At 44.2% G+C, this 25,855-nt stretch overlaps 1 long non-coding RNA gene across 1 annotated transcript in view; it reads right to left on the reverse strand.

The window, feature by feature from the left end:
- The window catches only part of LOC132539480 (uncharacterized), a 30,116-nt gene extending 18,492 nt beyond the window's left edge, over positions 1-11,624 (reverse strand). Inside the window, exon 1 of the long non-coding RNA XR_009550799.1 lies at positions 11,294-11,624. This is a non-coding gene — a long non-coding RNA (uncharacterized LOC132539480). The remainder of the gene's footprint in view (positions 1-11,293) is intronic.
- Positions 11,625-25,855: the final 14,231 nt, after the last annotated feature.

The raw sequence follows: 25,855 nt of genomic DNA on the forward strand, positions 1-25,855 counted from the left end.
GGTGGGTGGGTGGGTGGGGAGAACACAGGTCCATGAAAAATGATGAATGAAATAGTGGGGGTTGTATTGTTAAATGGGAATCTGGGGAATGTTATGCATGTAAAAAAAAAAAAAAAAGGAGAAACGCAAAGCAGAAATTGACTGAGTTTGGAGTATGGCACCAAAGTAAGAAAGCAGAAGTATACTAGAGTTTGCAGTGAGTACCCTCCCTAACACTTTCTCTCCATTATTCCAAGCTTTGGGTCGATGATTGCTCCACAATTTGTTTGGCTTTGTATGTTAACTCTCTTTTCAGTCACCAGGTTCCAGATGCCATCAGGATGCTAGCCAGGCTTCCCTGGATTGAAGACCCCACCAATATGTCCTGGAGCTCAGCTTCCCCAGAGACCCACCCTACTAGGGAAAGAGAGAGGCAGACTGGGAGTATGGACCGACCAGTCAACGCCCATGTTCAGCGGGGAAGCAATTACAGAAGCCAGACCTTCTATCTTCTGCAACCCTCAATGACCCTGGGTCCATGCTCCCAGAGGGATAGAGAATGGGAAAGCTACTGGGGAGGGGGTGGGATATGGAGATTGGGCGGTGGAAATTGTGTGGAGTTGTACCCCTCCTACCCTATGGTTTTGTTAATTAATCCTTTCTTAAATAAAAAAAATGCATATAATAAGAGCATATAAAGCATTGATCTGGTGGACAAACGGATTTTTTTTTAATTTTTAAATTTTTTTATTATTTAGGTTTCTTTTTTTAAATTTATTTTTATTTAAGAAAGGATTAATTAACAAAACCATAGGGTAGGAGGGGTACAATTCCACACAATTCCCACCACCCAATCTCCATATCCCACCCCCTCCCCAGTAGCTTTCCCATTCTCTATCCCTCTGGGAGCATGGACCCAGGGTCATTGAGGGTTGCAGAAGGTAGAAGGTCTGGCTTCTGTAATTGCTTCCTCGCTGAACATGGGCGTTGACTGGTCGGTCCATACCCCAACTCCTTCAGTTTCTGACTTATTTCACTCAACATGATTTTTTCAAGGTCCATCCAAGATCGGCTGAAAATGGTGAAGTCACCATTTTTTACAGCTGAGTAGTATTCCATTGTGTATATATACCACTACTTGCTCAACCACTCATCTGTTGTTGGACACCTGGGTTGCTTCCAGGTTTTGGCTATTACAAATTGTGCTGCCAAGAACATATGTGTACACAGATCTTTTTGGATGGATGTGTTGGGTTCCTTAGGATATATCCCCAGGAGGGGAATTGCAGGATCATAGGGTAGGTCCATTTCTAGCCTTCTGAGAGTTCTCCAGACTGTTCTCCACAGAGGTTGGACCAATGGACATTCCCACCAGCAGTGCAGGAGGGTTCCTTTGACCCCACACCCTCTCCAACATTTGCTGCTGTTACCTTTTCTGATGTATGACATTCTCACAGGAGTGAAGTGATACCTCATTGTTGTCTTGATTTGCATTTCTCTGACAATCAGAGACTTGGAGCATTTTTTCATGTGTTTTTTGGCATTTGGATCTCTTCTGTGGTGAATATTCTGTCCAAGTCCTCCCCCCGTTTTTGGATGGGGTTATTTGTTGTCTTGTTGTTGAGTCTGGCAAGCTCTTTATATATGTTGGTTATTAAACTCTTATCTGATGTATGGCATGTAAAGATCTTCTCCCATTCTGTGAGGGGTCTCTTGATTTGGGTAGTGGTTTCTTTTGCTGTGAAGAAGCTTTTTAATTTGATGTAGTCCCATAGTTTTATACTTGCCTTAGTCTTCCTTGTAACTGGATTCGTTTCATTGAAAATGTCTTTAAAATTTATGCGGAAAAAAGTTCTGCCAATATTTTCCTCTAAGTATCTGATAGTTTCTGGTCTAACATCCAAGTCCTTGATCCACTTGGAATTTACTTTTGTATTTGGTGAAATACAGTGATTCAGTTTCATTCTTCTGCATGTTTCAACCCATTGTTTCCAACACCATTTGTTGAAGAGACTCTGCTTTCCCCATGTAATAGTCTGGGCCCCTTTGTCAAAGATTAGATGTCCATACGTGTGGGGCCTCATTTTTGGGCTCTCAATTCTATTCCACTGGTCAGTGTGTCTGTTCATGTTCCAGTACCAAGCAGTTTTGATGACAATGGCCCTGTAATACAGTTTGAGATCTGGGAGTGTGATGCCTCCGGTTCTGTTCTTTTTTCTCAAGATTGTTTTGACAATTCTAGGTCTTTTCTGGTTCCAGATAAACATTTGTAGCATTTTTTCTATTCTCCTAAGAAATGTGCTTGGGATCTTGATGGTGATAGCATTAAATTTGTAGATGGCTCTGGAGAGTATATTCATTTTGATGATGTTAATTCTTCCAACCCATGAACATGGAATATCTTTCCACTTCTTTGTGTCTTTTTCAATTTCTTTGAGTAGTGACTCATAATTTTCAGTATACAAGTCTTTCACTTCTTTAGTTAGGTTTACTCCTAGATATTTTATTGTTTTTGTTGCTATAGAAAAAGGAATTGATTTCTGGATTTCAATTTCTTCTAACTTAGTGTTTGCATAGAGGAATGCCACTGACTTTTGAATGTTAATTTTATAGCCTGACACCTTACTGTATTGCCTGATGATTTCCAAAAGCTTCTTGCTGGATTCCTTAGGTTTTTCCATGTATACTATCATGTCATCTGCAAATAAGGAGAGTTTGACTTCTTCTCTTCCAATTTGTATGCCTTTAATTCCTTGCTCCTGCCTGATTGCTATGGCAAGAACTTCCAACACTATGTTGAATAGTAATGGTGATAGTGGGCAGCCCTGTCTAGTACCTGATCTGAGTGGAAATGCTTCCAGTTTTTCACCATTGAGTATGATGTTGGCTGTAGGTTTGCTATATATAGACTCCACTATCTTGAGGAATTTTCCATCTAGTCCCATTTTTTGTAGTGTTTTGATCATAAAGGGATGTTGTATTTTGTCAAAGGCTTTCTCTGCATCTATTGATATGACCATGTGGTTTTTGGTCTTGCTTTTGTTGATGTGGTGGATCACATTGATTGATTTACGTATATTAAACCAACCTTGCATGGCTGGGATAAACCCCACTTGGTCATGATGAATAATCTTTTTGATATACTGCTGTATCCGGTTGGCTAGAATTTTGTTCAATATTTTCGCATCTATGTTCATCTGAGATATGGTCTGTAGTTTTCTTTTTTGGTTGTGTCCCTGTCTGCTTTTGGTATCAGGGTGATGTTGGCTTCATAGAAGCTGGCAGGGAGTATTCCAGTGTCTTCAATCTTCTGGAAGACTTTTAAAAGTAGAGGTATTAGTTCTTCTTTGAAAGTTTTGTAGAATTCATTTGTAAAACCATCTGGTCCAGGACTTTTATTTTTGGGAAGATTTTTGATAACTGTTTCAATTTCATTAGCTGTGATGGGCCTGTTCATGTTATCCACTTCCTCTTTACTTAGTTTTGGAAGTTGGTAGGTATCTAGGAAATCATTCATTTCTTCCAGGTTCTCTAGCGTGGTGGCATATAGTTGTTCATAGAAGCCTCGCATGATATGTTGAATTTCTGCAGTGTCTGTTGTGATTTCTCCTCTTTCATTTACTATCCGATTTATTTGGATCTTCTCCCTTTTTTGTTTTGTGAGTCTGGCTAAAGGTTTGTCGATTTTGTTTACTCTTTCGAAGAACCAACATTTACTTTCATTGATCTTTTGTATGGTTTTCCTATTCTCAATGTTATTTATTTCTGCCCTAACTTTAGTGATTTCTGTCCTTCTGGTTGCTTTAGGATTCCTTTGTTGTTCTTCTTCGAGGTCTTTAAGATGTGCAATCAGGCTGTTTTATTTGTGCTTTTTCTTGTTTCCTAATGTGTGCTTGTATAGCTAGGAACTTCCCTCTTAGGACTGCTTTAGCTGTGTCCCAAATATTTTGATAGCTTGTGTCTTCATTTTCATTGAAGTCTCGAAACATTTTGATTTCTTCCTTGATTTCCTCTTTGACCCAGAAGTTGTTAAGAAGTGTACTGTTGAGCTTCCACATTTTGGGACTGTTACTAATCTTTTGTTGATTGTTAGGTGTTAGTTTAATTCCACTGTGGTCTGAGAAGATGCTTGGGATGATTTCAGTGCTCTTGAATTGGCTGATGCTGTCTTTGTGGCCTAACATATGGTCTATCCTTGAGAATGATCCATGTGGATTTGAATAAAATGTGTATTTCAGTTTCTTGGGATGAATGACTCTGAAAATGTCCAATAGTTCTAGTTTATCTATCTCTTCATTTAGCTCCCTTATGTCTTTACTGATTTTCTTCCTGGATGATCTGTCAAGTTGAGATAGTGGGGTGTTGAAATCCCCTACTATGATTGTGTTACTGTTAATATATTGCTGTAGCTCTTTCAGTAGAAGTTTGATGTATTTAGATGGCTTCTCATTGGGTGCATAGATGTTAATAATTGTTAAGTCCTCTTGATTGACTGATCCTCTGAGCATTAAGTAGTGTCCATTCCTATCTTTTTTAATCTTATCTATTTTAAAGTCTATCATGTCAGATATGAGAATAGCTGCTCCTGCCCTTTTTTGTGGGCCACTGGCTTGTATGATAGCTTTCCATCCTTTCACTTTAAGTCTGTGTTTGTCTTGTTGAGTTAGGTGAGTTTCCTGAAGACAACATATTGTTGGGTTGTATTTTCTGATCCATCTTCCTACTCTGTGTCTTTTAATAGGTGAATTCAGGCCATTGACATTTATTGATATCAAAGATTGAAGATATTTTAACACCATTCTTGTATAGTTTTAGAGTGTTTTGATATATGTCCTATTTGTGGTGGTCTGGTTGTTTATAGGAGACCTTTCAGAACTTCTTTCAGGGCAGGCTTGGTGATGGTTGCTTCCTTCAACTGTTGCTTGTCTGAGAAGGTTTTGATGCTTCCATCTAGTCTGAATGACAGTCTAGCAGGATATAGTATTCTTGGCTGAAAGCCTTTCTCATTGAGCACTCGATAGATATCTTGCCATTCTCTTCTGGCCTGTAGTGTTTGTATGGAGAAGTCTGCTGCTAATCTTATGGGTTTTCCTTTGTAGGTGACTCTTATTTTTCTCTTGCAGCCTTCAGGATCCTTTCTTTATCCTTATTCCTTTCCATTCTAAGTATGACATGTCTTGGTGTCTTTAGGTCTGGGTTAATTCTGTTTGGGACCCTCTGGGCTTCTTGAATCTTTATGTCTTTGATGTTGTCTAGACTAGAGAAATTTTCAGCTATTATGGCCTGGAGAATGCTTTCTTCCTCCCCTTCTCTTTCTTCCTCTGGTAAGCCAATAATGCGTATATTGTTTCTTTTGAAGTCATCCCATAGGACTCTGTTGTTGTTTTCAGCATCTCTTAGTCTCTTTTTGAGATCTCTTACTTCTTTTTTAGTTGTCTCTAATTCATCCTCAATCTTGCTAATTCTGTCTTCAGCCTCATAGATTCTATTCTCTCTGCCCTCTACTGCTTTCTGGAGTTCATCTATTTTGTTGCCCTGCTCTGATACTGTTTTAGCTTGTTCAGCTAGTTGCCTTCTTAGCTCAGCGATTTCAGCTTTCAGCTCTCTAATAACCATGAGATTATTAGAATTTTCTTCCATATTCTCATTTGTTATTCCTGCATTTCTGATTACAATTTTTTCAAATTCTTTACTCACTCCTGTTATTATTTCCTTAGCTAATGTTTGGATGTTGAACTCGTTGTTTTGTGTTTCACCCTATGGAGGACTTTTAGCTGGACTCTTGTCCTGGTTCGAGTCTCCAATATTTTTTCTTGTTGTTTTAACTATTTTATATATTATGTTATGAGTTCCCTTTATCAGTACTTTTCAAATTATTGATCACTATTGCCTGGATTGATTTGTGTCTAAGTAATTTAATTAAAGGTTTTACCGTGGTGGAAGTTAACAGTTTTTTCAATCCCTGAGTTGGAGCTCAGTGGTGTAAAAGCCTCTTTTTGTTTCTTCCCTGTAGGCTACGGGAGCCTGAGGGCTTTTAAACTATCAATAGGCTTCTTAGCTTAATCACTGACTCCTGACCAAGAGATAAAGCAGGGTGTGGCAGAGATAATCCAGTGGTTATGCAAAGAGACTTTCACAGCCCCTCAGCTATGCCACCGAGGTATAGGTCTTCTCCTGAGTTTCCCGGTCAGATCTCTGTCCCCTGGTGTCCCTCCCTGTTGCTTCTCCAGATTCTGAGGGTAGTAGCAATGGAGACTCAGAGTTGCACTTGGTGAGTCTCTGGGGAGTCCTTTCCTCCCTTCAGCTGTCCCCTTGTTGGTGGAGCAGACTGGAGGTGGTGTCTCCACTGATAAACTGTTGAACTGTTAGCAGTCACTTAATCTCTCCTTAGGCCCCTCTCTCCTCTCTGTCACCAGCCACGCTTGTTTGTACTCACGGGTGATTTACTGGGTTCCTGTGGTCATTCTAGTCCTGTCTTGTTTCGGTCCGGGTGGTCTCCTTTGGTATTCCTAGTTGATCCGGGAGAGGAGAGGAGAGGAGAGGAGAGGAGAGAAAGTCTATTTACTTATCTTAATATGAGAGACAGAGAGACTCAACTCCAGAGTGCAGTTTAGTTCTGGTTTATGGTGGTACAGAGATTGAACCTGGGACTTTGGAGCCTCAGACATGATAGTCTCTTTGCATAACCATTATGCTATCTACCCTCCACCGCTCCTCAACTCACTTTTTAAAAAATTTCTTTTTTATTATCTTTATTTTTTTATTGGATAGAGACAGAAATCAAGAGGGAAGGGGGTGACAGACAGAGACACCCACAGCCCTGCTTCACCACTTGCAAAGCTTTCCCCTGCAGGTGGGGACCGGGGCTTGAACCCTGGTCCTTGCACATTGTAGTACGTGCGCCACCACCGGGCCCCCTCACTTTCTATTTTTATCATTAGTATGCATTGCCTTTGTAGTGCAAATAAATAGGTAAATCAGTGAAGAAAGCAATAGCATAGAATTAGGGTGTTGGGTTTGCCAAGATTATATATTAAAGGCAAAATTCACCTGAAATTCTTAAATTTTTTAATAACTTTTTAAATTTTTATTTATTTATTGGATAGAGACAGCCAGAATTCAAGAAGGAAGGGGGAGAGAGAAAGGGAGTGAGACAGAGAGACACCTGCAGCCCCACTTCACCACTTGCAAAGCTTTCCCCTTGCAGGTGGGGACTGGGGGCTTGAACCCTGGTCCTTGCACATTATAACATGTGCGCTCAACCAGGAGCGCCACCACCCAGCCCCTCTTAGTCGTTTTCTGTGCTTACCTCTTGCAGGAACTGACTGCACTCAAAGAAGTAGAAACAAAGGTTTGTACAAGGTGATAAGCAATATTCATGACTCTATTTGCAGAGCACATTACCAATATTGGCTTTATTTCAAATCATCATCCCAAAAACATTATTATTTTTTACCTCAAAAAGGTTAGCTTTATTTTTGTTGTTGTTTTATTTTGTCTACCACAGCACTGGGGATTGAAACCTGAGACCTCAGAGCCCCAATACGGCATGGAAGTCATTTTGCATAATAATTATGCTATCTCACCAGCCCAAGAATATGCTTTTTTTTTTTTAAGAATATGTTTTTATGTAATACTCCAATTCCATTTCAGGTTCGACTTGTGTTTTCTTTTCTAATCTTGTTTTTCAACTTTGGCCTGAGAGTGAGATCATCCCATATTCATCCTTCTGTTTCTGACTTATTTCACTCAACATGATTTTTTCAAGGTCCATCCAAGATCGGCTGAAAACGGTGAAGTCACCATTTTATTACACCAAAGTAAAAGACTCTGGGGTGGGTGGGTGGGTGGGGAGAATACAGGTCCACGAAAGATGATGAATGACATAGTGGGGGTTGTATTGTTAAATGGGAATCTGGGGAATGTTATGCATGTACAAACTATTGTATTAAAAAAGAAGAAGAAGAAGAATATGCTTTTAATGAGACACATTCCAAGAGGAAATAAGGCCCCAAATCACAGGAGTGGAGGGGCCAATGCTCCCAAGGCTCTCAATGGTTCCTTCTTCTTCTAGCGTTTGCCCTTCTTCCGTAGCCAGTCAACAGCGTCAGGTTGAGCCTGATGTCTGCTTGTTGCTGGCCTTGAAAGTGACTGGGATCCATGTGGATTCAGTCGGCTAGGAAGGATCGTCAGTTTCCCCAATGAATGGGTACTCACGGGATGCACCACGGGAAGGTCGATCCAATGCATCCCAATGAGTTCCTGAGCCCTGGTGACATCACTGCTGTTTGTCCTTCCTGAGGAGAGCATGCTGGTCCTGCCCACTGCTTCCTGCCCCACATGGCAGAGTTGAACTCCAGGGCAGAGATAGCCTCCCTACACACAAGGGACAGACACACAAGGGCAGCGGTCTGTGATGCTTTCTTGAGCTCAGGGCTGGCCTTGGAAGTCAGAAGTTTGCTGCTGAAAAGGAAACAAAGTCGAGTATGGAGAACAAGGCTCTGGCTGCTGGGTTACCCGGGAAACAAAACCATCCAACCCAGCCTGTCTTGGGGCCCCAGCCCAGGAGCTGAGCTGCAAAAGGGCCCCACGACCTCCCCACTGCGCTGAAGCCAGAATGCTGTTGCCCGGGTCTATTTTTGCTACTAGTAAAATTTATTTCCAAAAAGCATGGTCTAAAACAAAAAGTTTGCAAGCACTGGCAGATACGTGGTTGGTTTTCGTTTGTTTTATTTTTTAATATTTATTTATTCCCTTTTGTTGCCCTTGTTTTATTGTTGTGGTTATTATTGTTGTTGTTATTGATGTCATCGTTGCTGGATAGGACAGAGAGAAACGGAGAGAGGAAGGGAAGACAGAGATTCCCAGATATGTGGTTTTCAAACAATAGTAATGAAACAGTTCACAACCATTCTTCTATTTCTTCAACTGTAGGGGGAAACAACCCCCTCTCCTGAACTTTAGGGGGTGGGTGGGTGGAAGAATCCAATGAGGAAAAGAGGCCTTCAGGAAACAAACTTATCCTTCTTTGGTAACAGAGGTATACGCAGTTCAAAGAATCCTCTTGGGAGCAAGACTGTCTAGAAGATAAAGAGGAGGGGACTGGGCAGTAGTGCAGCGGGTTAAGTGCACATGGTAAGAAACACAAGGACTGGCTTAAGGATCCCGGTTCGAACCCCAGCTCCCCACCTGCAGGGGAGTCACTTCACAGGTGGTGAAGCAGGTCTGCAGGTGTCTATCTTTCTCTCCTCCTCTCTGTTTTCCCCTCCTCTCTCCATTTCTCTTTGTCCTATCCAACAAGAAGAGCTATAACAACAATAACAACCACAACAAGGGCAACAAAATGGGAAAAATGGCCTGCAAGAGCAGTGGATTCATAATGCAAGCACTGAGCCCCAGCAATAACCCTGGAGGCAAAAAAAAAAAAAAAAAGATAAAAAGACTTAACAGTTAAGCAACAACAGCCCAACTACAGTTTTAGTGTGGCACAGTGACTTCTTCCACGCTCAGCACCAAAGCTCCTAAGTCAACTTTTCCATTTTATTTCAGCTGAGAGAGGAGACAGCACAACACCAGTCTACCATCCCTGATGACTTCTGGGTACGAGGGCTCGGACCCAGGGACCGGAGCAGAGTGAGGCACATGCTCTAACAAGTGAGCTATCTTCCAGGCCTTGGCTACAGTTTTGAGAAGGGAGAAACTGAGACGGTGTGGTGGCGCACCTGGTTGAGTGCACATGTTACAGTGCGCAAGGTCCCAGGTTCGAGCTCCTGGTCCCCACCTGCAGAGGTAAAACTTCACGAGTGGTGAAGCGGGGCTGCAGGTGTCTCTCTGTAAGCGGGGCTGCAGGTGTCTCTCTGTCTCCCTCTCCTCTCGAGTTCTGCCTGTATAAAGATAATAAAAATTAAAAATAGGGGCCAGGCGGTGGCACACCTGGTTAAGTTTACACATTACAGTGCACAAAGACGCAGGTTCAAGTCCCTGGTCCCCACCTGCAGGGGGAAAGCTTCACAAGTGGTGGAGCAGGGCTGCAGCTGTCTCTCTGTCTCTCTCCCTATCTCCTCCCTCAATTTCTCTCTGTTCCTATCCAATAAATAAACAGATAAAAAAATTTAAAAATTTTTCAAAAGGGAGAAACCGTTCAAGCACCCACCACTTAATGGAAATGGGAGGACACAGAAAGAGGGAAAGGTGGACTGATGAGTGACGAAGACTCTTCTGTTCAGCAGGGACTTATCAAGCACTGTGCACTGGGAGACACCTTTCTATTTCCTTTAGTCCACACAGGATATGACACAGGTGCGCTGCCGCACTTTACAGGTGGGAAAAACTAAGGTTGGAAGAGGACAAACCACTCACCCCCCCACCCCAGACAAGCCCCTGCCTGTCCAAGCTGGCCTGCTTTTAGAGTGCATATTCCTTTCACAGCCTTTCCAGGGGCCCCTCTCAAGTCTGCCCCCAGTCTCTTTCTGCTTTTCTGACAGCTCCCTTGAACTCTTGTGGCCTCTCTCAACAGGGTGAGTTATTTCGTTCCCCGTTCCCACAGTCCTCACAATCCCAGCATCTCTAGCAGGACTCCTTGCTCCTATGCCCCCCCCCCCCCACACACACACCTAGGAGCAACCCCTACTCCCGGCCTCCCCACCTCAAAAGCACCATCATTTCTGGTTCTTTCTTCCCTTCTCCATATGAACAATCACTCAATTACCTCCCTTCTTTCTTCAGTCCCGCATCTCACTTTCCATTTTTACTTTTGCTCAACATCCACGTCTGCCCGACTCCTGCTCCACTTTGTCTCCCATAGTGCTTCCAGTCTACACCTCACACAGCCATCTTCGCCTTTCCAGGCCAAGCGCACACAGCCCAGCACTAGGGGGAGGGGAATCCAAATTCCAGCTCCACTCTGTTCCCCTGTTCCTGACTTTAGTAGAAGACTTCTCCCTGCTCACACCCTGCTCCTCTCCTACCCTTGTCTGGGCACTCAGCTCCCTCTGCAAGCTGCCCCAACCCCCTACTCCCCAGCCCTGCTGCAGAGCCTGCAGGACCCATTACTAAGTCCTCCCCCTGGATCCTGCAGGGCCCATTATCTGCTCTGTTCATCAGGCACTAATTATGCACTGCCTGATAACTCTTCCGTTTAGCATGCGACTGACTGCTTTGAAATAGACTCTTGCTATTTAATCACTTGTCTTTATCTCAGCACTCCAAACAGTATCAACTACTTGATGGTGAGGACCTTTTCCAAGTTCTTGGTTTCTCCCCCCCCCCCCAAGACCGGTGCTTAATACTAAGGGACGATTTGTATTTTTCTTACCACATAAAAGCCAGGTTGGTCAAAATCATAAGTGTCGCGCAGGCTGGTAGAACACACACCTTCCCATGAGCAAAGACACTGGCTCAATCCTCCCACGCCCTCCACACCTGCAGGGGAGCAGGGGAAGGCAGGTTCATGAGCCGTGGAGCAGTTCTGCAGGTGTCTCTCCTCTCTGTCTCTCCATCTGTGTCTCACTCGGTACAATAAGAAGAAAAAGAGCTTGGGAGCCTGAGTTTGGCCACCACACTCAATTTCATCTTAACCCTTCAGTTAAGAACCGCTGTTCCGCACCGAGGTCCCTGGCCCACTACCAACTGGGGCTCTCGTGCTCCTCCCCCGCCAGCCCCCCCCCCCAGGCTGTGTGTGTGTGTGGGGGGGTTTCCTAAATGAATGCTGAAGCCTGAAACCCCAGTGGTGAGGTCACCTCCAGCTCAGCCACCACCACCTCCCCCACCACCACCCCCTTGGGAGAGAAAGAAGACACTGCACCTTTAAGTATGCAGCCAGTAGAGAAAAACAAGCTGTGATTTATATAAGCGGGAAAGTCACATGACTTGCAGGAACTCGCCCTCCTCCCCCCGGCCTCCTCCCCGGGGCGCCTCCAGCCCTTCCCAGAGGGGCCCGGGAGCGGGGCTCCGCAGGAGGGGAGGGGAGGGGAGGGGAGGGGAGGGGAGGGGAGGGGAGGGGAGGGGAGGGGAGGGGAGGGGGGGGGAGGGGAGGGGAGGGGAGGAGCCGGGCCCCGGGGTGGACGGCACGATTCCCAGGGCTCCCCCTCCAAGTTGCCGCCTTCCGGTAGCCCCAATGCCAGAGGGGGCGGGGCGGGACGGCCTCTGGGCGCCCATGGCTGTGATTCCCCCCACCCCCGCTTCCCGGCCGTCCCGGCCCATCCCTGGAGCCACCCAAACCGGGGTCTCCGCTGCCTGCGCGGGGGGAGTGACCCGAGCAACCCCCCCACCCCACTCCCGGGCCCCCAGTGGCCTTAGAGCGAAAGTATGCAGCGCAGGAACAGCTTTCCCTTGACTGCTTCTGGAGCGAGAAAAAAGAGGGACCCCCACAGACCGACTTCTGTGTCCACGGGCACACGCCGCGGGGGTGGGGGCGGGGGCAGTTGAAGACATCAACTGGTAGGAAAGGGCCTGCTGAACATGATTTCTAGAGCTGAGAAGCGGTTGTGTTTAGCCCAAAGGAACCTGGCTTTCAGAAAAGATGTGGCCTTTTCAGACAGTGCCGAGGAAAGGAAATACATGATTGGGAACCCTAGGAACCTGCACGGATCTCTTAAATCTTAGCAGAGGGCGGTGGAGCTGCACTGAGCCCGCGCCCACGCCTCAGCTCTGGAGGCTTCAGCAGGAATGTTTGGGGCCTCCGAGATGCAGAAACTGCAGAGCAGACAAGGCCTGAGAGGTCATCACAGACATCCTTCTGTCTCTAGAAGAATATAATCACGCTCCCAAGTGCTGGCAGTGGACGGGATTATCACTACCAAAACCAAACCTGGGTTTTCCCAGGGACAAGAGCTGGTAGGGGAGAGGTAGATCTCCTAAGCCACAGAAGGACTCTGAACCTCTCCAGCAAAGGAAACGCATGGTTAATTAAGCTTTGTCAGAAATCAGGTTTAAATTCCTTTTTCTTTTTTTCCAAGGGTCATCTGCTGGGCAGATGGCAAGATTGTCACATGCAGGAAACAATACAATAAACTAAGTTGCTGATGTTCATCTTTCTGTGGCAGCTACCAACTCCAACAAAGTCTGGCAAACTTCAGAGGCCCCCTCTGCATGTTAGAGAGGCAGCTGGGCCCTGAGAGGTCGTTCTGAGGTTCCTCCAGTATCCCCCCCCCCCCCGCCCCACCCACCTCCTCGCCTTACCCCCAAGACGGCAGGTCTTTACACTGAGAAGTTTTTGAAACAATGCCTGTATGCCCTCTGTCACACCAACAGTATAAAGAGCCTACCTAAAGCTCAAGCTCGGCAAATAGTCTCTTCTCTTTTTCTTTCCTCCTTCGTAATCCTCCCATCCCCACCCCCCCAAAAAAAATCATGATGTAATAAGCCAAAGTAAAAGACTCTGGTGTGTGTGTGTGTGGGGAAGGGGAATTACAGGTCCTGGAAAAGGATGACAGAGGACCTAGTGGGGTTTATATTGTTATGTGAAAAACTGAGAAATGTTATGCATGTACAAACTACTGTATTTACTGTTGACTGTAAAACATTAATCTCCCAATAAAGAATTAAAAAAAAAAAATCAGGACTTTGTGCCTTAATGACTTCACCATTCCCAGCACTCTCTTTTTTCTTTCCTTTTTAGAGAGATAGGAGACAGGAGGAGAGACATCACAGTATTTTCAGTGCACATGGTGCTGGGAGTTTGAACCCAGGTAGCCACGCATGGTAGTGTGCATTCTACTGGGTGAGCCTTCTCCCATCCCTATTCTCTGTTATTTAAACTTGGAGAATTGTAAATTTAAAAAGGGATTCAAGAGAATGGTACTCTGTACTTTGAAACATATACCAGTGTCATTTATTCAGTTGTTTGGTGTGCCTGACTCTGAGCTGGGTGCTAGGTATAGGATGGGGACAGGACAGACACCAGGAGCCTGGACTCTGCTTCCCCCCATAGTCCTGCCAGAAAAGGGGCCTGAGAAAGACCTCCCTCCACCAACATTTTTGCCCTGGACCACAGCCCACACCCAGTGTGTGTCACCCCTTAGTTGCAGCTGCACCAGTCTCATGTGTCTGCCTGGTGATTGGGTGGTGGGTGTAAGAAGTCACCCAAAACTTGTCCAAAGAATGAGATCAAAGTTGGCAGCCTCTTGAGCACCTCCCAAAACTCATACTGCTGTTCAGGCCCCACTTTTCTCCATCTCACTTGGTTTCTCAGTTGCTTTGCTCTTTTTCTGAAATGTCTGGCACTCTCCCCAACGGCTCCCACCCCACCCTATAGTTTAATTCTATTCCTCTCAGAGCCCTCCCTGCATAGACCCATCAGAGCACCTGAGCCTCTTGGCCCTGCCTGACTAGGCTCCTTCTGTTGCTAAAGGACTCTGGGTTGAGGATTCTCAGCTGTCCACCCTTAACCACAAGCCTGTCAACCTTCACCTTCCTCCCCTCCATCAGCCCCAGTCCAGTCCCATTCCAGTCTTTGCCGGAGCTTCCCTGTTCTTGTTCCCTCAGCCCAGCCATTCACAGGCCCAGCCTCATCATGTGCAAAGTGAGACATGGCAACCAGCCTGTGGTGAACCAGCATTTGAAATGAACAAATAAAAATTATGGCTCCAAACCAAAAAAAACCCTGTAAGGCAAAGACTGTTACTTTCAAAGGTATCAGATCTGAGGATTTTAAAAAGTACACCATGCAGCAGAATGAGTGAATGAGGAGAATCGGCCCATCTCGAACAGTCTTTCAGGAAACTGGGCCTCTGGAGGGAAGAAAAAAAAAAAAAAGCATTCCAGTCCCTGCCAAATTCCATTTTGTTTCAAATTAGCCTTCCAGTAAGATGAGGGGCTGGACTCTATGCTCTTAAAGATCCTCCCAGCACTAGCACCGAGGCTCTCTGGCTCCCCTACACAAGCTTCTAGAAGGCCCCACATTCTCACAGCTGAGCAGGAAATGTACTCTATGCCTGGTTCTAAAGCTGAATTCAGCTTTCACTGCAGTGCTCCCAGGCCTGCTTCCCTGAAAGGGCCTCTCTCCCAGGCTGCGTGAGTAGAAAGCAACACACAGCTGTCCCAGAGCAGAGGGGCCACCACAGGGAAAGCTGGCCTGGGCCCCAGCACAGACTTGCCTCTGTTTTGCAGGGCAATCCTCCCTCCCAACTAACAGGGAACTTCTGGAACTTCTGGAACTTCCCAACAGCACGTCCTCCAGCTAATCCAGGCCCCACAGCAGCCTGCACCCCAGTTTACATGCTTTTAGTGGCCACTAACATATTTGGCAAGCCATCTTCTGTGCAAGCCAAACTGGACCCCTCTCCCAGGACCCTGTAAACAAGGGATAGTGGGTTGGGACAAAGATGGGGCTGGCCAGACAGACAGGCCCTGAGCCTTGGTTCTCTGGGCCAAGGTCTGACAGGACCAGAAGGAAATGTCCTCAGCTGGCCTCGTCACCACCATGAAGGCGGATCCCAAGAGCTCAGGATGCCTCAGTAATTCCAGGCAGGGCTCCATCCCCAGCCCACACATAGCCCAGACCTGGTCCTGGACACTTGGAACACACACAGCTCTTTCTCCACTTCTGGGCTTCTTGAGGTGCTGAACAGGGAGCAAGCAGCACACCCTCTCACCACCCTGCTATGTCTGGGAGGTTCACAGAGCATCAGTCTCTCCGTCAGACACAGGCATAGCCCAGAGCTCTACTTTCAGCTGATTTTTAAAATTTATTTATTTATTTATTTATTTATTTTTTATTTTTGCCTCCAAGGGTTATCACTAGGGCTGTGTGCCTACACCACGAATCCACTGCTCCTGGAGGCCATTTTTCCCATTTTGTTGTCCTTATTGTTGCCCTTGTTGTAGTTGTTATAGCTGTTGTTGTTGTTGGTTAGGAAAGAGAGAAATCAAGAGAGAACGGGAAGAAAGGGGGAGAGAAAGATAGACACCTGCAGACCTGCTTCATCGCCTGTGAAGCGACCCACCTGCAAGGCAGGGAGCTGGGGGCTCAAACCTGGATCCTTAGGTAGTTCCCCTACACTTTGTGCCACAAGCACTTAACCCTCTGTGCTACCTACCACCCAGCCCCCTCAGCTGATTTTTAAAGAGAATGTTGTTTGGAAAGTTCAAAACACATTCTGGGCTTATCCCCCATTTTATTTATTTGTTTATTTAATTTTTTTTTCATATTTATTTTTCCTTTTGTTGCCCTTGTTTTTTTAATTGTTGTTGTAGTTATTGTTGTTGTTCTTATTGATGTCATCGTTGGGACAGATAGAGAAATGGAGAGAGGAGGGGAAGGCAGAGGGGGAGAGAAAGAGAGACCTGCAGACCTGCTTCACCACTTGTGAAGTGATCCCCCTGCAGGTAGGGAGCTGGGGGCTCAAGCCGGGATCTTTACACCGGTCCTTGCACTTCGCACCACCTGCGCTTAACCCATTGCACTATCACCTGACTCCTTATTTATTTGTATTAGTGACTTATTAGTGGTTTACAAGACTATAAAATTGCAGGGGTATAATTCCACACTGTATCCAATCAACAAAGTTCTATACTGCTTATTTATTTATTTGTTTACTTCAGAGAACAAGAGACCAGAGCACCACTTAGCTCTGGCTAATAGTAGTGTTGGGGGGGGGGGTTGTCTAACCTATGCTTTAACATATTGTTATCTCATCAGCCTGGACTTGACTTAGGCTCCATCTCTATCTCTCAAAAACCAGCATTCCTAAAAACAGTAACCATCAAGCTGTCTCTTCCACTTTGTAAAATCTAGGGTGGTTATTAGAGGGAAGGAACTTTGATGGCAGGAGCTGTGAGTTGTACACACATGTGGAAGTATGAAGGCATGCCTCTGAAATTTCCAAATTTTGTAAATCAATAACAATAAAATGTCTTTTAAAACCAACACTCCTGAGTCTGGTACATATGCTGCCAGGGATTGAACTCAGGACCTCGTGCTTGAGAGCCCAATGCTTTATCCACTGTGACACCTCCCAGATCACTTGAACCTTCATTGTAATATCTTCCTATAATTTCGACTTCCGGAGGCAGAGCTACGAGCAGCAGATCGCTTTCTCTCCTCTCCTCTCCCGGATCAACTAGGAATACCAAAGGAGACCACCCGGGACCTAAACAAGACAGGACTAGAATGACCACAGGAACCCAGTAAATCACCGAATCTGGAGCAGTGACAGGAAGGGACACCAGGGGACAGAGATCTAACCAGGAAACTCAGAAGACCTATACCTCAGTGGCATAGCTGAGGGGCTGTGAAAGTCTCTTTGCATAACCACTGAATTATCTCTGCCACACCCTGCTTTATCTCTTGGTCAGGAGTCAGTGATTAAACTAAGAAGCTTATTGATAGTTTAAAAGCCCTCAGGCTCCCATAGCCTACAGGGAAGGAAAAAAAAAAAAAAGAAAAAGCTTTTAAAACACTGAGCTCCAACTCAGGGATTGAAATAACTGTTAACTTCCACCACTGTGAACCCTTTAATTAACTTACTTAGACACAAGTCAATCCAGGCAATAGTGATCAATAATTTGAAAAGTACTGATAAAGGGAACTCATAACATAATATATAAAATTGTTAAAACAACAAGAAAAAATATTGGAGACTCGAACCAGGACAAGAGTCCAGCTAAAAGTCCTCCAGAGGGTGAAGCACAAAATAACTAGTTCAACATCCAAACATTAGCTAAGGAAATAATAACAGGAGTGAGTAAAGAATTTGAAAAATTGTAATCAGAAATACAGGAACAACAAATGAGAATATGGAAGAAAATACTAATTATCTCATGGTTATTAGAGAGCTGAAAGCTGAAATCGCTGAGCTAAGAAGGCAACTAGCTGAACAAGCTAAAACAGTATCAGAGCAGGGCAACAAAATAGATGAACTCCAGAAAGCAGTAGAGGGCAGAGAGAATAGAATCTATGAGGCTGAAGACAGAATTAGCAAGATTGAGGATGAATTAGAGACAACTAAAAAAGAAGTAAGAGATCTCAAAAAGAGATTAAGAGATGCTGAAAACAACAACAGAGTCCTATGGGATGACTTCAAAAGAAACAATATACGCATTATTGGCTTACCAGAGGAAGAAAGAGAAGGAGAGGAAGAAAGCATTTTCCAGGCCATAGTAGCTGAAAACTTCTCTAGTCTAGACAACATCAAAGACATAAAAATTCAAGAAGCCCAGGGGGTCCCAAACAGAATTAACCCAGACCTAAAGACACCAAAACATATCATACTTAGAATGGAAAGGAATAAGGATAAAGAAAGGATCCTGAAGGCTGCAAGAGAAAAACAAAGAGTCACCTACAAAGGAAAACCCATAAGATTAGCAGCAGACTTCTCCATACAAACACTACAGGCCAGAAGAGAATGGCAAGATATCTATCGAGTGCTCAATGAGAAAGGCTTTCAGCCAAGAATACTATATCCTGCTAGACTGTCATTCAGACTAGATGGAGGCATCAAAACCTTCTCAGACGTTTGGAGTATGGCACCAAAGTAAGAAAGCAGAAGTACACAAGAGTTTGCATCACCAGGTTTCAGGTGTCATCAGGATGCAGGCCAGACTTCCCTGGATTGAAGACCCCACCAATATGTCCTGGAGCTCAGCTTCCCCAGAGACCCACCCTACTAGGGAAAGAGAGAGGCAGACTGGGAGTATGGACCGACCAGTCAACGCCCATGTTCAGTGGGGAAGCAATTACAGAAGCCAGACCTTCTACCTTCTGCAACCCTCAATGACCCTGGGTCCATGCTCCCAGAGGGATAGAGAATGGGAAAGCTATCGGGGGAGGGGGTGGGATATGGAGATTGGGCGATGGGAATTGTGTGGAGTTGTACCCCTCCTACCCTATGGTTTTGTTAATTTATCCTTTCTTAAATTAAAAAAAAAATTTAAAAAAAAAAAAAAAACCTTCTCAGACAAGCAACACTTGAAGGAATCAACCATCACCAAGCCTGCCCTGAAAGAAGTTCTGAAAGGTCTCCTATAAACAACCAGACCACCACAAATAGGACATATATCAAAACACTCTAAAACTCTACAAGAACGGTGTTAAAATATCTTCAATCTTTGATATCAATAAATGTCAATGGCCTGAATTCACCTATTAAAAGACACAGAGTAGGAGGATGGATCAGAAAATACAACCCAACAATATGTTGTCTACAGGAAACCCACCTAACTCAACAAGACAAACACAGACTTAAAGTGAAAGGATGAAAAACTATCATACAAGCCAATGGCCCACAAAAAAGGGCAGGAGCAGCTATTCTCATATCTGACATGATAGACTTTAAAATAGATAAGATTAAAAAAGATAGGAATGGACACTACTTAATGCTCAGAGGATCAGTCAATCAAGAGGACTTAACAATTATTAACATCTATGCACCCAATGAGAAGCCATCTAAATACATCAAACTTCTACTGAAAGAGCTACAGCAATATATTAACAGCAACACAGTCATAGTAGGGGACTTCAACACCCCACTCTCTCAACTTGACAGATCATCTAGGCAGAAAATCAATAAAGACATAAGGGAGCTAAATGAAGAGATAGATAAACTAGAACTATTGGACATTTTCAGAGTCATTCATCCCAAGAAACTGGAATACACATTTTACTCAAATCCACATGGTCATTCTCAAGGAGAGACCATATGTTAGGCCACAAAGACAGCATCAGCCAATTCAAGAGCATTGAAATCATCCCAAGCATCTTCTCAGACCACAGTGGAATTAAACTAACACTTAACAATCAAACAAAGATTAGTAACAGTCCCAAAATGTGTAAGCTCAACAGTACACTTCTTAACAACCTCTGGGTCAAAGAGGAAATCAAGGAAGAAATCAAAATGTTTCGAGAGTTCAATGAAAATGATGACACAAGCTATCAAAATATTTGGGACACAGCTAAAACAGTCCTAAGAGGGAAGTTCCTAGCTATACAAGCACACATTAGGAAACAAGAAAAAGCACAAATAAACAGCCTGATTGCACATCTTAAAGACCTAGAAGAAGAACAACAAAGGAACCCTAAAGCAACCAGAAGGACAGAAATCACTAAAGTTAGGGCAGAAATAAATAACATTGAGAATAGGAAAACCATACAAAAGATCAACGAAAATAAATGTTGGTTCTTCGAAAGAGTAAACAAAATTGACAAACCTTTAGCCAGACTCACAAAACAAAAAAGGGAGAAGACCCAAAAAAATCGGATAGTAAATGAAAGAGGAGATATCACAACAGACACCCCAGAAATTCAACATATCATGCGAGGCTTCTATGAACAACTATATGCCACCAAGCTAGAGAACCTGGAAGAGATGGACAATTTCCTAGATACCTACCAACTTCCAAAACTAAGTAAAGAGGAAGTGGATAACATGAACAGGCCCATCACAGCTAATGAAACTGAAACAGTTATCAAAAATCTCCCCAAAAATAAAAGTCCTGGACTAGATGGTTTTACAAATGAATTCTACAAAACCTTCAAAGAAGAACTAATACCTCTACTTTAAAAGTCTTCCAGAAGATTGAAGACACTGGAATACTCCCTGCCAGCTTCTATGAAGCCAACATCACCCTGATACCAAAAGCAGACAGGGACACAACCAAAAAAGAAAACTACAGACCAATATCTCTGATGAACATAGATGCGAAAATATTGAACAAAATTCTAGCCAACCGGATACAGCAGTATATCAAAAAGATTGTTCATCATGACCAAGTGGGGTTTATCCCAGACATGCAAGGTTGGTTTAATATACGTAAATCAATCAATGTGATCTACCACATCAACAAAAGCAAGACCAAAAACCACATGGTCATATCAATAGACGCAGAGAAAGCCTTTGACAAAATACAACATCCCTTTATGATCAAAACACTACAAAAAATGGGACTAGATGGAAAATTCCTCAAGATAGTGGAGTCTATATATAGCAAACCTACAGCCAACATCATACTCAATGGTGAAAAACTGGAAGCATTTCCCCTCAGATCAGGTACTAGACAGGGCTGCCCACTATCACCATTACTATTCAACATAGTGTTGGAAGTTCTTGCCATAGCAATCAGGCAGGAGCAAGGAATTAAAGGCATACAGATTGGAAGAGAAGAAGTCAAACTCTCCTTATTTGCAGATGGCATGATAGTATACATGGAAAAACCTAAGGAATCCAGCAAGAAGCTTTTGGAAATCATCAGGCAATACAGTAAGGTGTCAGGCTACAAAATTAACATTCAAAAGTCAGTGGCATTCCTCTATGCAAACACTAAGTTAGAAGAAATTGAAATCCAGAAATCAATTCCTTTTACTATAGCAACAAAAACAATAAAATATCTAGGAGTAAACCTAACTAAAGAAGTGAAAGACTTGTATACTGAAAATTATGAGTCACTACTCAAAGAAATTGAAAAAGACACAAAGAAGTGGAAAGATATTCCATGTTCATGGGTTGGAAGAATTAACATCATCAAAATGAATATATTACCCAGAGCCATCTACAAATTTAATGCTATCTCCATCAAGATCCCAAGCACATTTTTTAGGAGAATAGAACAAATACGACAAATATATATTTTTTTAATTTATTTCTTTATTGGGGAATTAATGTTTTACATTCAACAGTAAATACAATAGTTTGTACATGCATAACATTCCCCAGTTTCCCATTTAACAATACAACCCCCACCCACTATGTCATTTATCATCCTTCATGGACCTGTATTCTCCCCACCCACCCACCCCAGAGTCTTTTACTTGGGTGCAATACGCCAATTCCATTTCAGGTTCTACTTGTGTTTTCTTTTCTGATCTTGTTTTTCAACTTCTGCCTGAGAGTGAGATCATCCCATATTCATCCTTCTGTTTCTGACTTATTTCACCCAACATGATTTTTTCAAGGTCCATCCAAGATCGGCTGAAAACGGTGAAGTCACCATTAAAATGCTACAAATGTTTATCTGGAACCAGAAAAGACCTAGAATTGCCAAAACAATCTTGAGGAAAAAAAAAAAAAAAAAACCAACCCTCTTCCCTGTGACTATGGAAGTCACGCACTGAGCTAAAGGAAGCTCCCAAGGGGTCTAGCTTGTGCCCAGTCTACATTTTGCCAAAAGGCTCCAAAAAGAAGTTCTTCTTCCACACCTTCCTCCAGGCTGTCACACTGGAATGCCATCCAGCTGGTGTTCAAAAGAGAGAGATAAGGCGGGGGTAGATAGCATAATGGTTATGCAAAGAGATTTTTATACCCGAGGCTCCAAAGTCCCAGGTTCAATGCCCTGCACTGGTTGAGAGAGACAGAGAGAGAAAGAGAGGAGCCCCATCCCATTAACTGATGGGACTCCCAGCCTTACTGTCCTTCTCGCCTCTCTGACCTCCAGCCCCATTTGGGAACCCAGAATTCTCCAGTGCTTTGTGCCCCCTCTAGTGACTTTTGGCTTTCCTTGTATTATTATTATTATTTAGCTTTTTTCTTTCTTTCTATTATTCTTGACAGGACAGAGAGAAATTGAGAGGGGAGGAAAGATAAAGAGGGACAGAGACAGAAAGATGCCTGTAGATCTGCTCCACCGCTTGTGACACTTCCCACCTACAGGTAGGGAGCAGGGGCTCAAACCCTGATCCTTCCACATGCTAATATATACATTTAACCTGGAGTGCCACACCCACCCCCTTTATTTATTTATTAGATAGAGACAAAGAGAAATCAAGAAGGAAGGAGGAGATAGAGTAGGAGAGGGAGAGATACCTGCAGCACCGCTTCAGTGCTTGTGAAGCTTCACCCCTGCAGGTGGGGACCAGGTCCCTGCACCTTACAGCATGTGCACTCAACCAGGCGCACCACCCTCTGGCCCCAGATTTCCTGCTTTCCCATCTGGGTCTCATCTCCTGTGACTACTGCCTTCTCCCTAGCCCTCTCTTTCCCACAGTGATCCCTCCAGCTCACACAAGGCTAAGGGACTGCAGCAGACTGTTAATCAAAGTTTGGGGGCGTGGAGAAGAAGCTCAGAAAGCAAATTAGAACCCAGTAGCTATATCCTAGGAGGTGCTTCAGTAGATAAGTGTGAGGTCCAAAGTTCAATCCCTGGCATGTGCCAGAATGATACCCTGGTTCTCTCTCTCTTCTCTCCCTATCTTTCATACATAAATTAATTTTTAAAATTTATTTGCCACCAGGTTTTTGTTTGTTTTTTTACTAGAGCACTGATCAGCTCTGGTTTATGATGGTACGGGGGACTGAACCTGGGACTTCGAAGCGTCAGGCATAACCATTATGCTATCTACCCCTGCCCTGTCACCAGGGCTAGGGCTAGATACCTGCACAATGAATCCACCACTCCCTGCAGCTATTTCCTCCTTTTTTTTCTTTTTCTTTAATTTTTTATTTGACAAGACAGAGAAATTGAGAGGGGAGTGTGAGAGAAAGAATGAGCCACATGGCTTCACTGCTGCAGGTGGGGATGAGGGGCTTGAACTCGGATCCTTGCATACAATAATATGTTCATTCAACTGGGTATGCCACCGACCAGCCCCTTCACATAAATAAATCTTAAAAAAAAAAAAAAAATCTAATAGACAAGCAACAACCCAGCTCAAACCATTTCTCCCTAGTCCCTAAATTACAACTTCTGCTGTCTTCTCCAGCTTCTCCTGCTCCAGACCAGACTCCAAGTCCCTGTGGCTTTTCTCTCACAGAACAATTTGTCTTTGTCTTGCCTTCGGCCTGCCCAAAGGGTCTCACTATTCTCACCAGAGTTTCCCCCATCCTGGTTGATCATAACGCAATCCTCCAAAGGAGAGAGAGCTACCTCCAGAGTGGCTGCTGCCCCTCCCCTGCAGTGATCAAGCACAGCACTGTGTTTTCCATGTGACACATTCTTCCCACCCCTGCCACCGCCCCCTTGCATCTGGTACCCCTGATAGTCAAGAAACCCACCCAAATTGCTCCTGTTCTCTCACACTTTTTTTTTTCCTTTGTACTCCCTTATGGGCAGGGTACACTACTAATCAGCCTCTCTGCTATAGTTGACAATGGTGCTAATGTTAAAAAGTCATCACCATCATGGGGGAGTCGGGTGGTAGCGCAGTGGGTTAAGTGCAGGTGGCACAGGTGGCGCAAAGCGCAAGGACTGGTGTAAGGATTCCGGTTCGAGACCCCAAGTCCCCACCTGCAGGGGAGTCGCTTCACAGGTGGTGAAGCAGGTCTGCAGGTGTCTTTCTCTCCCCCTCTCTGTCTTCCCTTCCTTTCCCCATTTCTCTCTGTCCTATCCAACAACAACGACATCAGTAACAACAACAATAATAACTGCAACAATAAAAACAACAAGGGCAATAAGGGAATAAATAAATGTTTTAAAATATTTTTTCAAAAAAGTCATCATGGGCGGGTGTAGATAGCATAAGGGTTATGCAAACAGACTCTCTTGCCTGAAGCACCATAGTCCCAGGTTCAATCCCCTGCACTACCATAAGCCAGAGCTAAGCAGTGCTCTGGTAAAAAAAAAAAAAAAAAAAAAGAAGGAAGAAAAAATTCATGATACAGACACAAATACTGTCTGATTACACTTACATGAGCTACTTACATGAGAAGTCAAATGCTTAGAGACAGGAGGCAGACCAGCAGCTGCCAGGGCTTAGTAAGAGGAGAGAATGCAGAGTGTTGGTGTTAGTTTAACAGGTACTGAACTTCAGTTGAAGAATGAAAACATTTGTGGAAGATGGGTAGGTAGTAGTGATGTTGGCACTGCAACATGAATGTTCCTGGTGTCACAGAACACCACACCTGAATATGGTTCAAGTGGCAAACCCTATGTTATAGATATTTTGTTACAAATTAAGAAGAAATGAATGTCAGCAACACTCTTTCTCCCCAAGAGAAACTTCCAGTTAGTTTAATAAATGGGGGCTTTTCCTCTCTTCTTTCCACTGCCACCTCTGTGAACACGTGTCATGAAATTCCTGAGCCAAGGAAGCCCTCCGCAGCCCTGCGAGCGAGTCTCCACGGCCCTATCTGTCCGCATTAGCACCTGCATGAGCTCACCTCTTCAGAGGCGCTGCCGCCGGTATAGACACAGAGGTCTGCACATCTTAGTTCCAGATCTAGCTGGTGGTTTAGCCAGTCATGTGCTATTTTTTGTTGTTGTTACTGGGGTTTCACCACTCCAATGTGATTTTTTTTTTTTTTTTTGCCTCAAGGATTATTGCTGGGGCTTGGTGCAGCACTACAATCCACTGCTCCTGGCAGCCATTTTTGTTTTGTTTTCAATTTGGTTAGGACAGAGAGAAATTGAGGGGGGCGGGAGAAATAGGGAGAGAGACACCTGCAGACCTGTTTTGCCTCTTGTGAAGCTTCCCCCTTTCAGGTGAGGAGCCAGGAACTTGAACCCAAATTCTTTCTCAGGTCCTTATGCTTAATACTATGTGCACTTAAACCAGGTATGCCACCACCCAGCCTCCCACCTTTTAATTTGTTCTAAAGAAATGATTTTCCTGTGGACAGGGTCTGTGCCACTAATGGGCTTGCCATCTAGTTTCAGTTGCTAAGTAGAAGTTTCTTTGTTTCCTTTCCTTTTTTTTTTTTTTTGTTTGTTTGCTTGTTTGTTTTAAAGATTTTATTTATTGAGGGTCGGGCAGTAGCACAGCAGGTTAAGTGCATGTGGCGCAAAGCGCAAGGACCAGTATAAGGACCCCAGTTTGAGCCCCCTGCTCCCCCACCTGCAGAAGAGTTGCTTCACAAGCGGTGAAGCAGGTCTGCAGGTGTCTCTCTTTCTCTCCCCCTGTCTGTCTTCCCCTCCTCTCTCCATTTCTCTCTGTCCTATCCAACAACGACGACAACATCAACACCAACAATAAAAAAGGGCAACAAAAGGGAAAATAAATAATAAAAAAATT

This window comes from Erinaceus europaeus, chromosome 7 (genome assembly GCF_950295315.1).
Source record: "Erinaceus europaeus chromosome 7, mEriEur2.1, whole genome shotgun sequence".
In the NCBI taxonomy this organism is placed as follows: domain Eukaryota; kingdom Metazoa; phylum Chordata; class Mammalia; order Eulipotyphla; family Erinaceidae; genus Erinaceus; species Erinaceus europaeus.